The sequence below is a fragment of the Corvus brachyrhynchos genome, unplaced genomic scaffold, assembly GCF_000691975.1.
Source record: "Corvus brachyrhynchos isolate BGI_N302 unplaced genomic scaffold, ASM69197v1 scaffold148, whole genome shotgun sequence".
NCBI lineage: Eukaryota > Metazoa > Chordata > Aves > Passeriformes > Corvidae > Corvus > Corvus brachyrhynchos.
Genome location: NW_008239785.1, coordinates 695,179 through 710,207, shown reverse-complemented (window position 1 = coordinate 710,207; position 15,029 = coordinate 695,179). Strand labels below are relative to the sequence as shown.

Sequence of the window (15,029 nt, the reverse complement as noted above, 5' to 3'; positions counted from 1 at the left end):
ACCTGAGTACTATGGATTTGCTACCCAAGGGTACCTGTGATTAAAGGTTGTTGGAAAGGAAGAGCTTTAAGGAGAGAAAAGGGAGTAACTATTAATTTCATCCTCTTCACCTGTGACAGCCAAGAACCATACAAATGGGTCTTTGAAGCTTTAAACAAACTTCTTGTAAATACAACAGTGAAATAAGCCAGAATGTGAATTACAGAAGGTAAACTGGTTCTTTCTTTTAGCACAAGATGAAGTATCCAGGCAAAGAAGAGACCAAACTTGTCAAACACAGTGTGCAAAGTGAAGGCAGAAGCTTGTGCCTGCTTCCAACAGTGACACAAAAACTATGGAGCACACCCCGGGTTCTGAAGGCAGAAGAAACCAACCTCACAATTACTGTCAGTCAAACACCAGTGACAATGTTGATCCTGCAAGCTGACAATTTCATAGCATGCTACAGTGGTAATATTAATATTCCTGCATAGCTGAAGTTCTTAAACTAAGAGCATGGGTGTACATTTGTCACATGCATCTCAGCACCTACGTTTTAAAGGTGCTCCTCTTGATGTCAGCCTGAGGGAGCTCCACAAACTCTTCTTATGTCTGGCAGCTTCCATTTCCACATATAAACATGGATTTAAACCCACATACAGACACTTAAATCAATTGTCCAAATGAATCAGATTAGAAATCGAATCCAAATTCAACAGATGAGCTACTCCCACTTTTCTTATGGGCATCTGCCCAAACACAGGCATCCACTTCAGGGTGAAGCACGTGGCATGCTGACTCCAGGAACACAGTGACAGAACCTCACTGTCCCTAAAGGGATCCTAGGGTGACTCATTTTCATACAGACACTTCGATTCTAGGCAGTCATATTTAGTCAGAACAATCCTATCACCTAATGGCTATGGCTTAACACATCAGCAGGTTGCCCAGAGCTGAAATACTCTAGTTCAGAGGTGCTAAATGTAAAAAAACTCCCCCCAAGAGTCAGTGGGAGCTGAAAGAGTCAAAACAATCCCAGAAAACCAGAGCAGACGTGATTACTCAGTACATGGTTATTAGCTCCACGTTAATTACAGGGGCAATTGAGTATGGCCTGAACCAAACAATGACCAAACAGTAATCCCAAAAGAAAACAGCAGTAGGGAGAAAAGCCAGGCCAGAGGGCATTGCATTGAATCTCATTTCTGAATGAAACAAGAACTTCAAAAGCAAGTCTTGAGCCCGTTGGCACTTGTGAAATGTGTTTGGAGAGGCCAGAATGCCATTTCCTCAGTGCTGTCAGGTCCATCAGAGAACAGAAATGCACTTCACCTTAGAGATGGAGCTCAATGCAAGCAGCCGTGCTCACGTGCAAAAAGCATCCCTCCCAAACATCCCAGATAATGGGTGCTCCACTGACACAGATACTTCAGGGAAACCAGACAGAACAGATTTGAAAAACTTGAGAAAACCCATCCAAAAGCCACTTATGTTAACCCAGATGATGATGATTTCATAGCAGACCATCACACACTGCATACACCGATGTCTGTCCTAAATCCAGCAGTGTTGTATGGCTCCCTGCCCATCTCAGCAGAGATACCAGAGGAGAATCACACAGGCAAAACAGGGACTGATGATGCCACACATGATTTTAGGATCTTATCCTTAAACCTACACAGCACAGCAGCTGAGAGTCAGTGAATTGGCAAATAACTTTTTCTACAGGGATACTTACAGTGCAACATCAAAACTATATTTAGGAAATTCATTTGTGCTGCTGTCACAAATTCACACTACCTTGTTCCTTGCTATGTAACAATAACTTCTGTGAAGCTGAAGTTCTCTTTTTTTGTTGTTGTTGATGTTGTTAGCTTAGTCTTCAGCTGAATCTCCTGATCCAACAAACCACAAACCAGCAGTGCTACCACAAAGGAGGATGTAGGAGAACAGGGCACCAAGCAGAGAGAACAAGAACCTTCTTTTCAGCAGCAGCAGCGATAATCCAGAAATAATCTTCAACCTGATAAAACTGCTAGAAGTCTACATTTACACCACATCTACATTAGCTGAAGAGCTCTCCCACTCATCCTGCCTTTGGCTACACACCCCAGTCACAGCACTGGCACTCACCTGACCCCAGGATGGATCAGAGCACTACATCACTAAAAAGCCATTATTTCCCTTGTTTTTAGTTTTCTACAGCTTTAGTTCTCTGAATCAGTTCACTGTGGGGTCAGAGCAGCAATACCACTGACACACTGGAGAGGGAAGGAACAAGCTTTGGAGAGGAAAACAAGCCCTCCCTTTTTGGTCACTGCCCACAGTTAATCAGTCCAGCTGTAACATAAAACTGCATCCTCTGAATACCCACTCTGATGGGAGGAGAACTGGCCAGGAAAAACACTACCTCCTAACAACTGTTCTGAAACACTGCAGCATCTGCCAAACTTCGGAAAACCACCTTCCAGAGCTATTGAAATTTTATCTTCAAGAGAAAAAGAAAATAATCTCAACCTTCTTCACTTTGGAAATTCTATATTTCACCTTGGTTTAGTCTGATGGGAAAGTTTCCTCTGTATTTCTTTTTTGCCTATTCTTGTCAAAAACTCTTGCCAAGGTGTTAAAAAATGGTCAAATTGCCTTATTCTGTGATAAAAACTGCAACTTCTCACTTTGTGAGACTGACACTCTAGATTTTATCCATAAATCTTTTAGATTGCATGGACTGGAACGAGAGAAACAAAGAGGACACGCTAGTCTTAACTTGAAAATCAATCAGAAGCAGAATGTGAATGATGGTGCCATGAACTGCTATGTTTAGTTTTCTTGGAAATATTCTCCAACTGTGCTTAACAAATGTCTTGTGTCACCTTGGAACATCAGTGGGTTTTCAGACCTCCTTGAGGAATTAATTCAGTATATTGGAGAGCAGGTTGGACCTGTGAACGTTTCCCACACAGCTGGATTGAAAGATTAATGCTTATTAATAATACTTGTTATTAATTACAGTACACTGTATGCTGTAAAAATGATCTAAATATATGAATATGGTTGCATGAAACCAACTTGTTAAAAACCTGTTACAGAGGTGTAGCTGAGGTATAAATCTGTTCAGCTTCAGAATTCCTGAAGAACAGTGTTGTCATAACCTAACTGGAATCCATCTTCAGATGATGGGCACAAACTCCTATTTCAGCATCTTATTTACTAAACTATTTAGAACTTTTATCACTCTCTGGGTTTATTCCAAGGATCAAGTCACAAGTAATTGAAACTGGTTTGTTCTTGTTCACTGTTTGGCTATCGAATTACAGCCAACTGTTACACAGATTCTCTGAAAATAAATCCAAAGAACACAAAGAGTTGATAAAGTGACTTTCATTGTTGCATTTCAGAGCTGTCAACAGCACATGGAACTCTGGTTCCCACTGATGCTCACTGCTGATCATGTCAGCATTCGGTGCAAAATTTCGGTTCCAATACAGGGAAAGGCTTTTTGTGTGTTTACAGTAACATCTCAAGGAAAGTTCTACTTGCTGAAGCAGCAAATCAAAGTCTAACAGCAGCGTGACAAAAGCAGACATGCAGATGGTGAAACAACCTCATCACATCAGATATCATCATGCCACGCAGGACACAGAGGGGAAATCGAGCAGTTCACAAGAGCAACAGATTTAATCACAGGCCCAGACTGCTTTCCAAAGCAATGAGCTAATTCCCCAAAATCCACTACATGTTTAATTCTACTTATGCTACAGCATTTTTCAAAATTATATCCACACAAATCAAGGATTAGAACCAATCTCCTCTGTTGAGATAAATGAAGCTTCCTAATATCCAGGGACAGACATCGACATGCTAGAGGGTGGAAAAGAAAACAAATCCCATGGTGGAGGGCCACAGTGATTTTGTGAGCTGGAGGCAGACTAAAGGACATCCTTTAAACAACAACTTTGAATCCTTTAAACATCCTTTAAACAATCCTGACCTTGAAACAATGCTGAGTTAAGATACCTGTGCATTAATTCAGCAGCGAATTATTAATTAATTTTAACCAGGACCTTGTCACTGAAGTGTACCAGGTTTTCATCCAGAATCAGGTGTGTGTGTGTGTTAGTGTGAGGGAGAGGTACAGAACGCAGGGAAGAGAAAACAAGACTCTTCCTACTTCAAAAAAGTATTGGGCAAATAAGATTTTTCAAAAGAAAATAACTACAACAAGCTTCGTTAAGCTTTTAGGGACCTAAACAGCCAGCGTGGTATGGATTCCATGCAGATAGTTTATATTGTACTGAACTGCTGCACCCCTTCCTAGGCCTGCACAAATAACTGCCTGTGTCACCTCATCACTGCAAGCTTCGAGAGCAGCTGAAAATCCTTCTGGAAAGAAGCTAGAATCTGGCACAGCAAAAAGTAGATTACAGAAATAAACCATACCTTGCCTCTCTGTGCAGAAAAGCTGGTATATCCACAGCAATTCTGGGGCAGCCTGACTGAAAATCAGTGGTATTTAACCTTCACAATCCCACACTCTACAAGGAACAAAACTAATGAAAAAGAGTACAAGAGTCTGAGAACTGCTAATGCCAGTGAAAGCAGAGAGCATTCAGCACCTCTGAGAAGGTATTCCTGCTCCTGGAAAATTTATGACCTACAGCTCCCTGTGATTTCCTCTGGATTTGAAGCCTGAATGAAGGCTGGAATGTTTCACAGTTTGCAGGAAACACAGGATCTGCAAGAACAGAGCCAGTGAGAGGAGCTGTGAGATGATGTTTGTTAATGCAAAAAGGGGACAGTAGTGGGGAGAAAAGCTGAATTTGGCTGAACTGCTGTAACAACCTCCCTGGCTCCTCACAGTTTATTGCACTGCTGGTGCTTTTCACCAGGCCATTCACTTTCAGAAAAATACAACAGTCCTCTTTATAGCTATGTGACCATTACACCAAAACATCAAATTTTTACATATAGTATTCCCTATGTTAAATAAAATTTTCATACCAAGTCTCTGCAGTGAAACCGCCAGCTGGAATGAATAAGAGGGTGTGTATCAGCAGGGCATCACCTCCTCCTGACATCTCTGGCTACAGCAGAGCCCCCCAAAAACGAAATGCTGGGTAAAGACTGCCTATAGCAGCTACTCTTTACCTACGTTTTTAGATTGTCTTAAAACTTGCTGCTGAAAGCAAAACTGTTTACAAACTTGCTACAAGTAAATGTATTAACTTTGGGTTTCTAGTCCAGCACCTAGGGATTGAATTGGGCTGTGGCTTCGCTTTTTGTGAGCCAGCTCCTGCCAGCCCCATTGTGTGGGATAATTGAGAGCTGACCATACTCTGAATATCTCTGTTTTGTAGCTGAATGCCCACGGGCAAGCACCATTCTTCTTGTCATTTTTAGAGCTTTTCCCTACTAATGACGATGAATTAAGCTACTGCTGAAGCCAAAACAATAGCTGCATGCAAAGGAAACAGCCTGTATGATTTTAGCATGTCTTACATCTCTTTTTCTTGGGTCTGTAGGCTACTAAAAGTGGTCTTTGCAACACCCTTGCCTTAACAAGTCTCTCTAATTCTTGGAGAGTTTCCAGTATTTGAAGAGTCAAGTATTTACAATGGAAGACTTATTCCACCCAGTGAAATAAGGCATTCTGCACCAAGAGGTTGTCTTCTTGGCTTGCTGTTTGTGCTGAGGCTTTACTACAAAAGAAAGAAAACAATCTGCTTAAAGTCATATTGGCAGGTCCTAAATTGTGATTAGAACAAACAAGAAATCTGCTAAGAAACAACGCTGACCAATGCTGATGTAAAATAAGCCATTAAATTTACCTTTCCACTTGACTTGTGGACACGCCATTTAGAATTTTCACAAGATGAAGACTGAATTGTTCTTCCATATTTGTGACTTATTAGATAGTATTTAACAGATGACAATATAGACAACAGAAGTATCTCCCTACATGGTGTGCAGCCAAAAAATAAAACTATTCTGCCTCTTGAAGTGCATTCTGCTATGCCCACAATTAACAAATTTCCCTAAAATGTGCTAGCAAAGAGGAAAACAAATTCCCATAAAAAGCAACACAAGAAACTTCTCTACATACCCGCTCCCAAAATTAATGTTCAGCTGAAATGTGAGTAAACCTCCTGGCAAATCTCAGCTTCAGCAAATTTTAAAATGCAGGTATTTGGAGAGAGAAACATGAAATACTTTTGAGTGTTCAGGATTATCCGAGAGCGTAACGTATCCTTCATGCTAATGCTCACTGTGTCTCTTTTTCAAATAAAAGCTCCTGCTATAAAAGTTTTATGCAGCTTGGAAGGGGGGGACACATGACCTTCACTTAAATGAAAGAAATACAAGCACCTTATAAACAAGCATCAAACTGTAGGGAAGGAGATCACTTTTGAATTTGAGACGTTCAGCTGTGTGCTAATGTACATGCAAAAGACCCACAGGAGAAATATTAAATATTCATGCAAACTTGCTGTATTTATTCCAATACAAATTATATTTCTTCTGTGGTTTTTTTTTTTTCTCTCCCCTATAGACTTTTACCCTTTAGAGAAGGCAAAAAGAGAAAACTTAGATCAGATCTTAAACAACGGATTCTGATTATCTGATTAACAGCTGCGAGAGCAGAATGTTTTCTTTAGGAAATCAAAGCAAACTTTACCCTAAATCTCTCCCTCATGTCTTCCATCATATCACAAGTCTTTGGGGAGTATCAAAGCACCAAATGCATTCCAGTGCCTTGAGAGTGTTTGAGTTGAGTTCTGTAACACTTCAAAACTGTGAATGGGAGAACAAGAAAAAGACAGAAAATAAAAAGGTATTTTAGAAAAATAAATGTCACTGCTAGTGCAGAAATAGTAACAGCAGATTTTACAGGGGGGAAATTTAAGATCTCAGGCTTTTAGCCTTCTGCACACTGTCTCTAATCTTTTACCCCACAATCACTTTCTCATAATGAAATATAGACGTACTGAGAATAAAAAAACCCCAGTACCTCAGCAACAGTTTTTACACACACATACATCTCTGATAATGAAAGGGACCCAATACATGTCCAGAACCCACTGATCTCTCACAAGAGTTTGTTTTTCAACAGTGCAGAAGACAAACCTGGAAAGACCTCAACCAACCCTGAGCATTTGCAGAGATAAAAATAAAGTGCCCATCAATCTGTAAAAGTCTGAGACAAACCAGAGCTGAGAACACTACAAAGCTTTCCCCTCCTCTCTGCATTCTCCTGTTTCAGCCTCCCTAATAATTTGTTGATGGGTTTATATGTGGGACTGGATTTTGTTTGATTTCCCCTGCTTCCCAGCCAGAAACATGACCAACATTTCCTTTAATTTGTGACTGACTCGAACCTCCAAACTCTCTCCGCATGGGCAGCTTGAAGTCACACTGAACCTCTGAGTCTGGGCCCTGGGTGTGCATCACTCCTGACATTCACTCCTGCAGAAAATTCTGCCTGAACGTGGCATTCCCTGTCCCTGCTTTGAAGTAGTTACTGCTCAGTCAGTCATTCAATCTATCCAGCATGTTAAAATATATTTAAAGAATTCAGGGATAAGAAAGAAGGTAATTAATAGCTTCAGATCTTCCAAGCAGAGGCTGGTGTGAGTGATCAGGGCGTCCACACTCCAGCTGGGACAACATAAAATCAACAATAACGAGGATTAGAGCCCAGGTTCGCCCCGAGTTGGAGCTAAAATGCAAGCAGCCATCTCTGCCAGGGAGAACTTCTGCCATGGGGCAACTGAACCCCTGCAAGGTCTCTGCCACCATCTCTGATGAATACACAGGAGCTCCAGAGGGCTTCTAAAGTCACTAGTCCAGGTAGCCACCTTTGAAGGGTGCACACCTCATGCAGCCATACATTCCTATAATCAGACTGTTATCATTATCCTCAAACCGATGAAATTATTTTCTCTAACAAGATCAAATTCAACTTTTAAGAATTCATCTCTAAAAAGCTGTTTCAGCCAATATGAATCTGATCATAAGCAAAGTGCAGCTAAAATGTTCAAAGAATTAAGAGGAACCCAACTGTGCTACACATACGAAGATGATTTTGTACATTCTTTTTTAATATCTCCTTCTTATCCTGCAGAAATATTTACACCAAAAAGACAGTAGATATTTACTACATGGCCCTCAGCATCTACCACCAATAAATAGTATGGGCATCTGCATTAAAGGGTCTTGCTATAATATAAAAAAAAAACATATTAGTAACTATCTAAAGGAAACCAACTGAATCAGAGAAGAAAATGTTGGTTTTCCATTTGCCAAGAAACTGAAAATCAGCAGAGGAAGCAGATGCTAGAACTGTACTTAATGTAATTAAAAATTTGAAAACACAACAGCACTTTTGGCTGTAGTGAAACATGGTTGTAGCACCAGCTGGGAAGGATCTACTAAGCAGCTCTTGTGATTTATATCTTTGAGAGCTTCATGGGTCACTCAACATAAACACCCTTGTTTGTCTCACACATCCTGCTAAAAATGATTAAGATTTAAATGAGGTTTCAGGTCTTTGAACTACAAATTCTGAGAAAAGGTAGTGTAACACAAAAAAAGCACAATAACATCTTGGAACTACTGTGGTTAAAAATATTTAATGATAATTATTTCCCTGTCATTCCTTCACAGAATTTAGCTAAAAGTTTAGATAATTTCCCCCAAATTCTCCAGAATTAGTAACAAGAACTTTGCGTGTGGTACTTGTAAAAAAAAAAAAAAAAGAAAAAAAAGATAAACTACAGCAATCCACAGGAACTTAGAGCACAGCTGTGTCTATGGTTTTTCCTAATAATCACTGATGGTGAAGGTTGATCCAATCTTTCCTATAGCAAGGGAAGACACCAGTTTGGACATTCCTAGTGGGAACAGCAAAACTCTGCTGGCATGGATGGAGTGTTCAGTGTTACCAACTGAGCAAACCAGTCATGGTGACAAACAACTACAGCTTTGGAACTCAAGTACAGTGGCAGCATAACAAAAGATCAGAAAGAGTGAAATCAGATTTCCCTGTAAGGCTTTACTCCAACTTAGCTTTGTATTAAGTAAAATCAATATTTCAACAATACTTATTCCTATTTCTTATAAGATATGTACTATAACCTCTTTTTGGAAATGGGGATCTCTGCCCTTTTCTTCACAAGCTGATCCTACCTAAAAACAAATCACAGAACCAGCAGGATCCACCTATGGCAGTAATGGAGTCCAAGTTCCAAAGTCAGCAAAACCTCAGAAATAATCTTTTAAATCCTGATTCAGGAAACCATTCCTTCAGTAGCATGTACACAGGGAAGCTCCAAATGTTTAAATACTTAGCCAGGTTGAGACATTTATGAGCAGCAATTGTTCATAATGTGTTCATGCACGTGTGTTATTCTGCCCCAGAAAAATTGTTTTGAGATTGGAAAGAGGAAAAAGCAGCTTATTAAAGAGAAAATGGATCTTGAAAAACAGGCTAATTCATCTATAAAAGATGAAGGCTATTATTTATGTTATGTTGTTTATTTATGTTGTGAAGGTTACATCATCCCCACTAGCATCAAGTCACCTCTTCTAATTTGAATTCAGGAAAAGAGCAGCAAGCTGTGATCTCCCAAAATTGGCTGAAGCATTTTAGCCACACAGCCAATTTCATGATAATAAACATCATCTTCCCCTTAAAAAAAAAACCCCAAAAAAACCAAACCCAAAAAACAACTTCAAATACTGCCAAAAGATGATAAAACTAAAGAGGTCTAGTACCTTCAAGACTTGTTATTCTGGCAAAATTCAGCTAACACTCTGTGAAAAGTGACACACGCTGGACCTCTGAAACTGGTCTGTGTCAGTGTAGGGCTGGTCACTGAGGAATCAGCCACAGAGAAGGAACTCCAGCAGCAGCTCTCTGGTCTCAAACCTCCAAACCCAGCAACATCATTCCTAAACAGAAAAAATACTGACTGGCAAGTCTTTCCTGCTAAGGCAAATGAAAAGGAGACATCACCTCTTTAAAGCTCATGGAACATGAAAAGTTGTCCTGTTCAGTCAAAATTTCAATTTGTTTTCCTACTTCATTGAAACGTGAGAAAACTTAATTCTAGGAAGATGTAGAGAATACGATGCTCTGTGTTACTGCTGCTATTTGTACTGTACAAGTGCCACAAGGGATGAGAAACAAACTACCCTCCAGGCTGAGAAAAACCTCCCTTTGACAGCAGACTGAGGGAAGAACACTTCCATAATCCATACACACACTTTGGGTGCTTCCCTGCACCAGGTGTGCCAAGATTTTAGCACTGCAGCAAGTGTGACACTTCAAGCACTTTAATGTGAATGGGGTTGTTTATAATATCCTCTTCCCTTCATTTCCAAGGGGAACTTCTCACATGTTTCATACTGTACCACGACGCTGTGTTTATACCAACTGCCACTTAGGAAAGACATAAACCAGGTTTATGTACAGTATCTGCAAAATGTAAAGTTAATAAATGTTACCAAGCAGCTGGACAGTGGTTTGAGTTCAAGTGGAAGATGTTTCTGTTTCCACTTACATCAGTGAAAATCTAGACTACCTTCGCTGACTTCAGTGGAATTCCTGCATCCAGTGCATAACTGGATGGGATATTTGTACTTCTGATCCATCTGATGTACCTACAAGATTCCCTGCAGGCAGGCAGAGGGTGTGGAAGGGGAGGAGGTGCTCAGGTCTGGTGCCACACCAAGCCACATCAGGGAGTCAGCACTGTTCATTCATCACTGGGATAAAACTCATTGTCATCAAACGTGCCAACATACCCAGAACAGAAGCACTTCTGCTGGAATGGCCTGTCCAAACCCCAAGTCTTTTGGACATCAAGACCATACTTGAAAGTTTTTAAGGGAGTATAAATATTTTAAAGCACAGCTGCAATTTAAAAACTCACAATTTTATACACACTGAGCAAAATAGAATAGACTGTTTCATCTGGAACAGACCTACAATGATCATCCAGTCCCACTGCCTGAGCACTTCAGGGCTGACTAAGTTAAAACATGGTACTGGGGGCACTGTCCAGATGTCTCTTCAACACTGCCAGACTCAGAGTATCAACCACCACTTTGGGAAGCCTGGTCAAAAAATAACAGACACTTTTATCACCACCAAAAGACAATTGGACAAGTTTTACTCAGCCTCATCATATTACTTTGGATATTTCTGTGACAGGCTGGGCTTATTCTCAATTTCCAAGCTGTAAAGTCTCCAACTTCCAAGCTTTCAGCCCAGATACATTTCTGCACATCCTTTCCCTTGGCTCTTGCCCTGCTAATTCCACTAGGCCAACCCACCCCACCCCTGATGTTCCCTGAGTGCCTGCTCCCACAGCAGTGGGATCATGGATGACACGGCAGTGGGCAGCAGTCTGCCTCTCACGTCACTCACAGTCAAATGCCTAAAAGAGGGAATGGAAAAAAAACAGATGTCCTTTGAAGGAAAGGGAAAGGAATATAACAAGATCATCAAGAAAACAAAAAAGAATAAAAGGAAAAAATGGAGAAGACTTGAAACTTCCTCTGCTGTCACAGCTGTTCTGGGCCTTGAATTCTGTTTAAATATTGTTCAGCCTAACAGTCAAACATTCAGAAGAACAAACTGCATCTGCTGGGCAACAACCATCATCCCTGGACTCTCTCACTTCTGCTGCACCACGAGAGCCATCATATCACCTCTTCACACAAACTGAAGTAAATAAATGAAAGGAAACTTCTAAGATCATTGTCATGATCTAAGTATTTTTGGCAGAAGTACACTAAGACAAGCTATAACACTATGGAATTAGTTAACAAAATTTTAGTTAAAATAAAAACATTTGTAGCTTAAGGTGTTGGTTTATCTTTGGAGATAGCTCTCATGATAATATTCTCTGTATCAGTGATTTAAACCAGCTTATTCAAGTTAATACCCACTTTGCTTTCTTCCCCAAACTCATGCTTTTGCTAATCATGGCACTTGATAGAAAGTACTCCAGCTTTGGTAGTAGTTTACAAAAAACGAATCTCAGGGTTCACTGCATTAAACTAAATATAAGTCAGAAGTGCTGTGAAAGCAGAATGGGTACCTAGAGACAAGTTTCTTTTACACTGCAGTGTTTTAGCAGATGTTACTGTTAGAGGGCACCAACTTTTAAATCTCAAAATGAAGTTTTTCAGTGATGAACACTGATACAAAAATTTGTTTTTCAAGCATATTTCATTCCTTCCCTTTATGAAAAAAGTCTGGGTCAATGTTCTTCTTGATTGAATCAAACAATGCATATTTTTGACAACCTTGATACTTCACTCATTTTCTCAGTCTTACTACCTGTTGTCACAATAGCCTTGTCATTCTATATTGTTCTAGACATAATTTCTTTTCTTACTGAGAGACTTACTATTGCTAAGACTAATGAGGTCAGTAATTGGTATTGTCCAATTCAACATCATTTCTCATTATCCAACTGCAAAACTCAAGATACCCTCAGCACTGCAGCTGCTTCACAAATCCGACCACGATTCTAAACATCAACATTTAAAAGAGAAAAAGAATTTAAAATCCAAATCCACTTCATATCAAAAAACATAATCTTGTCAGGAATGTCCTTCGTGTTCTAAATATTTCCATTTGGCCGAAATAAACCATTCCCTGGAAAAAAACAGGAAAGCAAGGCTTTCTAAAGCAGGAGAGGATGAAAACCTTTATGCTTTACTTTTGAAGCTATTCCTGAGGGTGCAGTTTCAAGATCAATCAAAACCAATCCCAAACCAAAACCAAAGTCTCAACCAATCCAGTTAACACTTCCCAGCTCCTGGATGAGCCCAGAGACTTACTATTGCTAAGACTAATGAGGTCAGTAATTGGTATTGTCCAATTCAACATCATTTCTCATTATCCAACTGCAAACTCAAGATACCCTCAGCACTGCAGCTGCTTCACAAATCCGACCACGATTCTAAACATCAACATTTAAAAGAGAAAAAGAATTTAAAATCCAAATCCACTTCATATCAAAAAACATAATCTTGTCAGGAATGTCCTTCGTGTTCTAAATATTTCCATTTGGCCGAAATAAACCATTCCCTGGAAAAAAACAGGAAAGCAAGGCTTTCTAAAGCAGGAGAGGATGAAAACCTTTATGCTTTACTTTTGAAGCTATTCCTGAGGGTGCAGTTTCAAGATCAATCAAAACCAATCCCAAACCAAAACCAAAGTCTCAACCAATCCAGTTAACACTTCCCAGCTCCTGGATGAGCCCTCAGACAGCAAACACACCCCACAGCTTTACAGGAATTGTGGAAATGTAGAAATGCATCCTCTGCTACTGTGTGGGCCTGTGCTGTGATTCATTTTCAACAGCTGGAGCAAAGCATTACTTTGCCATTTTTGCTGCCTTTCATAAACAAGAGGAATTGTCCTGAAAGACATTGGCCCGTGTCCCACAGCTCCAAGGCTGTGCAGCCCTTGTGCAGTGCTGACTCTGGTGCCCACCAAGCCACTCTCACCTCCCTCCTCAGCAGGATGGGGGAGAAAACAAGATGAAGAGCTCATGGGTCAAGATAAAGGCAGTTTAACTAAAAAAAAGCAATGGCTGAACAGGGAAGCAAATAAAAAAATAGAAAAAAGATGATTTATTCTCCATTTCCCAGCAGTTTGGCTGCTTCCTGGGGCCTCAGCACAGAGTGGCTGCCTTGGAAAACAAATGCCTTAAGAACCAATGCCCCCCTTTCCTTCCTCTGGCTTTTATCACTGAAGGTGACATCACACTGTAGGAACATCCCTGGAGTCAGCTGAGGTCGGCTGTCCTGGCCATGTCCCCTCCCAACCTCCTGCCCACCCCCAGGGCCGCAGGAATGTGGGATCCCTGCTCAGCCCTGGCCAAACCACTGCTGTGTTACCAAAACCAGCCCAGGTATCAGTGCAGAACGGCATTCTGTGAGGAAAGGTAACTCCAGCCCAGCCAGACCCAGCACACCTTGATTTGTACACGAAAAAACTTCTTAACCAAAGGGCAATACTCTGAGGCTGCTCTGGTTCTGAGTATTTGCAAATATTTGAAGTAGTTCTGTTAACAGCTAAGGTCAGTGAAGAAAAGCATGACTACATATTCTGTCCTCAGTTAAGGGGAGTAAAGAGCTTCCCCTTAAATTCAGCAAAAGACGCAACATCATGCTAAAAAACTCAGTTAAAGAACTCCGATGACAGATCACAAATTTCAATACTGTAGGGAGAAAATTCTTTACTTAAAAGAAAGGCTCTTGGAACTCATGGATGATTTATGACACCCTTGGGCACTTTTCTCTCTCGGTCTCAAAATTAAGAGAAATTGTTAACACAATCTTCTGATCAAAGAGCATCACTGGGTAACAGAATATAAATTTTTTTTTTTGTGTTTGAAAAGGTAAAACATCACTGTCCTCTGCGAAGAGAAGAAAAACAATCACAAGTAGGATTACAAAAGAAAAAGTCAAAGATAAAAGAAGCCTAAAATTCAGCTCTGCTGGATGTGCCCTCAGCCTCCTCTGCAGATGCCCCATACCAAAAATGCCCAGACACTGCTCAGGTGCAGGTGGCCACAATCTCCTCAAGATGATGATTGTCGTCGTTGACCTGTACCCAGCAAAACCAAACTGAATTCAAGTTTCAGTATGGAACAGATAACTGAAGCAAAATGAGGAGAGATAAGGAGGGAAATGGAGCAGGGGGGAAGGTGATGGAAATTAAAGCACCCTGTGAAAGGCCTCTGGGCAGGACCCAAAAACTGTAGATAAGACTGAAAAATCTGCAAGGCTGGGAACAGCAAGAAAATTGCTTAGCTTTGCTTCCTTTTATGCTTTATGGAGGAAAACCCCCAGATTTTGCATGGATAAAGAGACTAGACTATGACAAGAAATATCTGTTGCTTCCATCAGCTTGTCCCATCACAGCAACAGCTCAGGAGACCCCAAATTTTGCCCATCTCCACAACCCAAAGGAGGTGATGTTGTGTGCATGCCTAATACCTTTCAACATGTCCTAACACATCTCA

The 15,029-nt window shown here is 40.6% G+C and overlaps 1 protein-coding gene across 10 annotated transcripts in view; it reads right to left on the bottom strand.

Annotated features, from left to right (window-relative positions):
• The window catches only part of B3GNTL1 (UDP-GlcNAc:betaGal beta-1,3-N-acetylglucosaminyltransferase-like 1), a 104,938-nt gene that overhangs the window by 35,559 nt on the left and 54,350 nt on the right, over window positions 1–15,029 (bottom strand). The window contains exon 1 of one of the 10 annotated variants that reach the window (XM_017743207.1): window positions 2,113–2,198. The exons of the other annotated variants lie outside the window; for them this stretch is intronic. The gene's annotated coding sequence lies outside the window, so the exon portion shown is untranslated. Of the gene's footprint in view, window positions 1–2,112; window positions 2,199–15,029 lie in introns of those variants that run through there. 10 annotated transcript variants of the gene reach the window in all.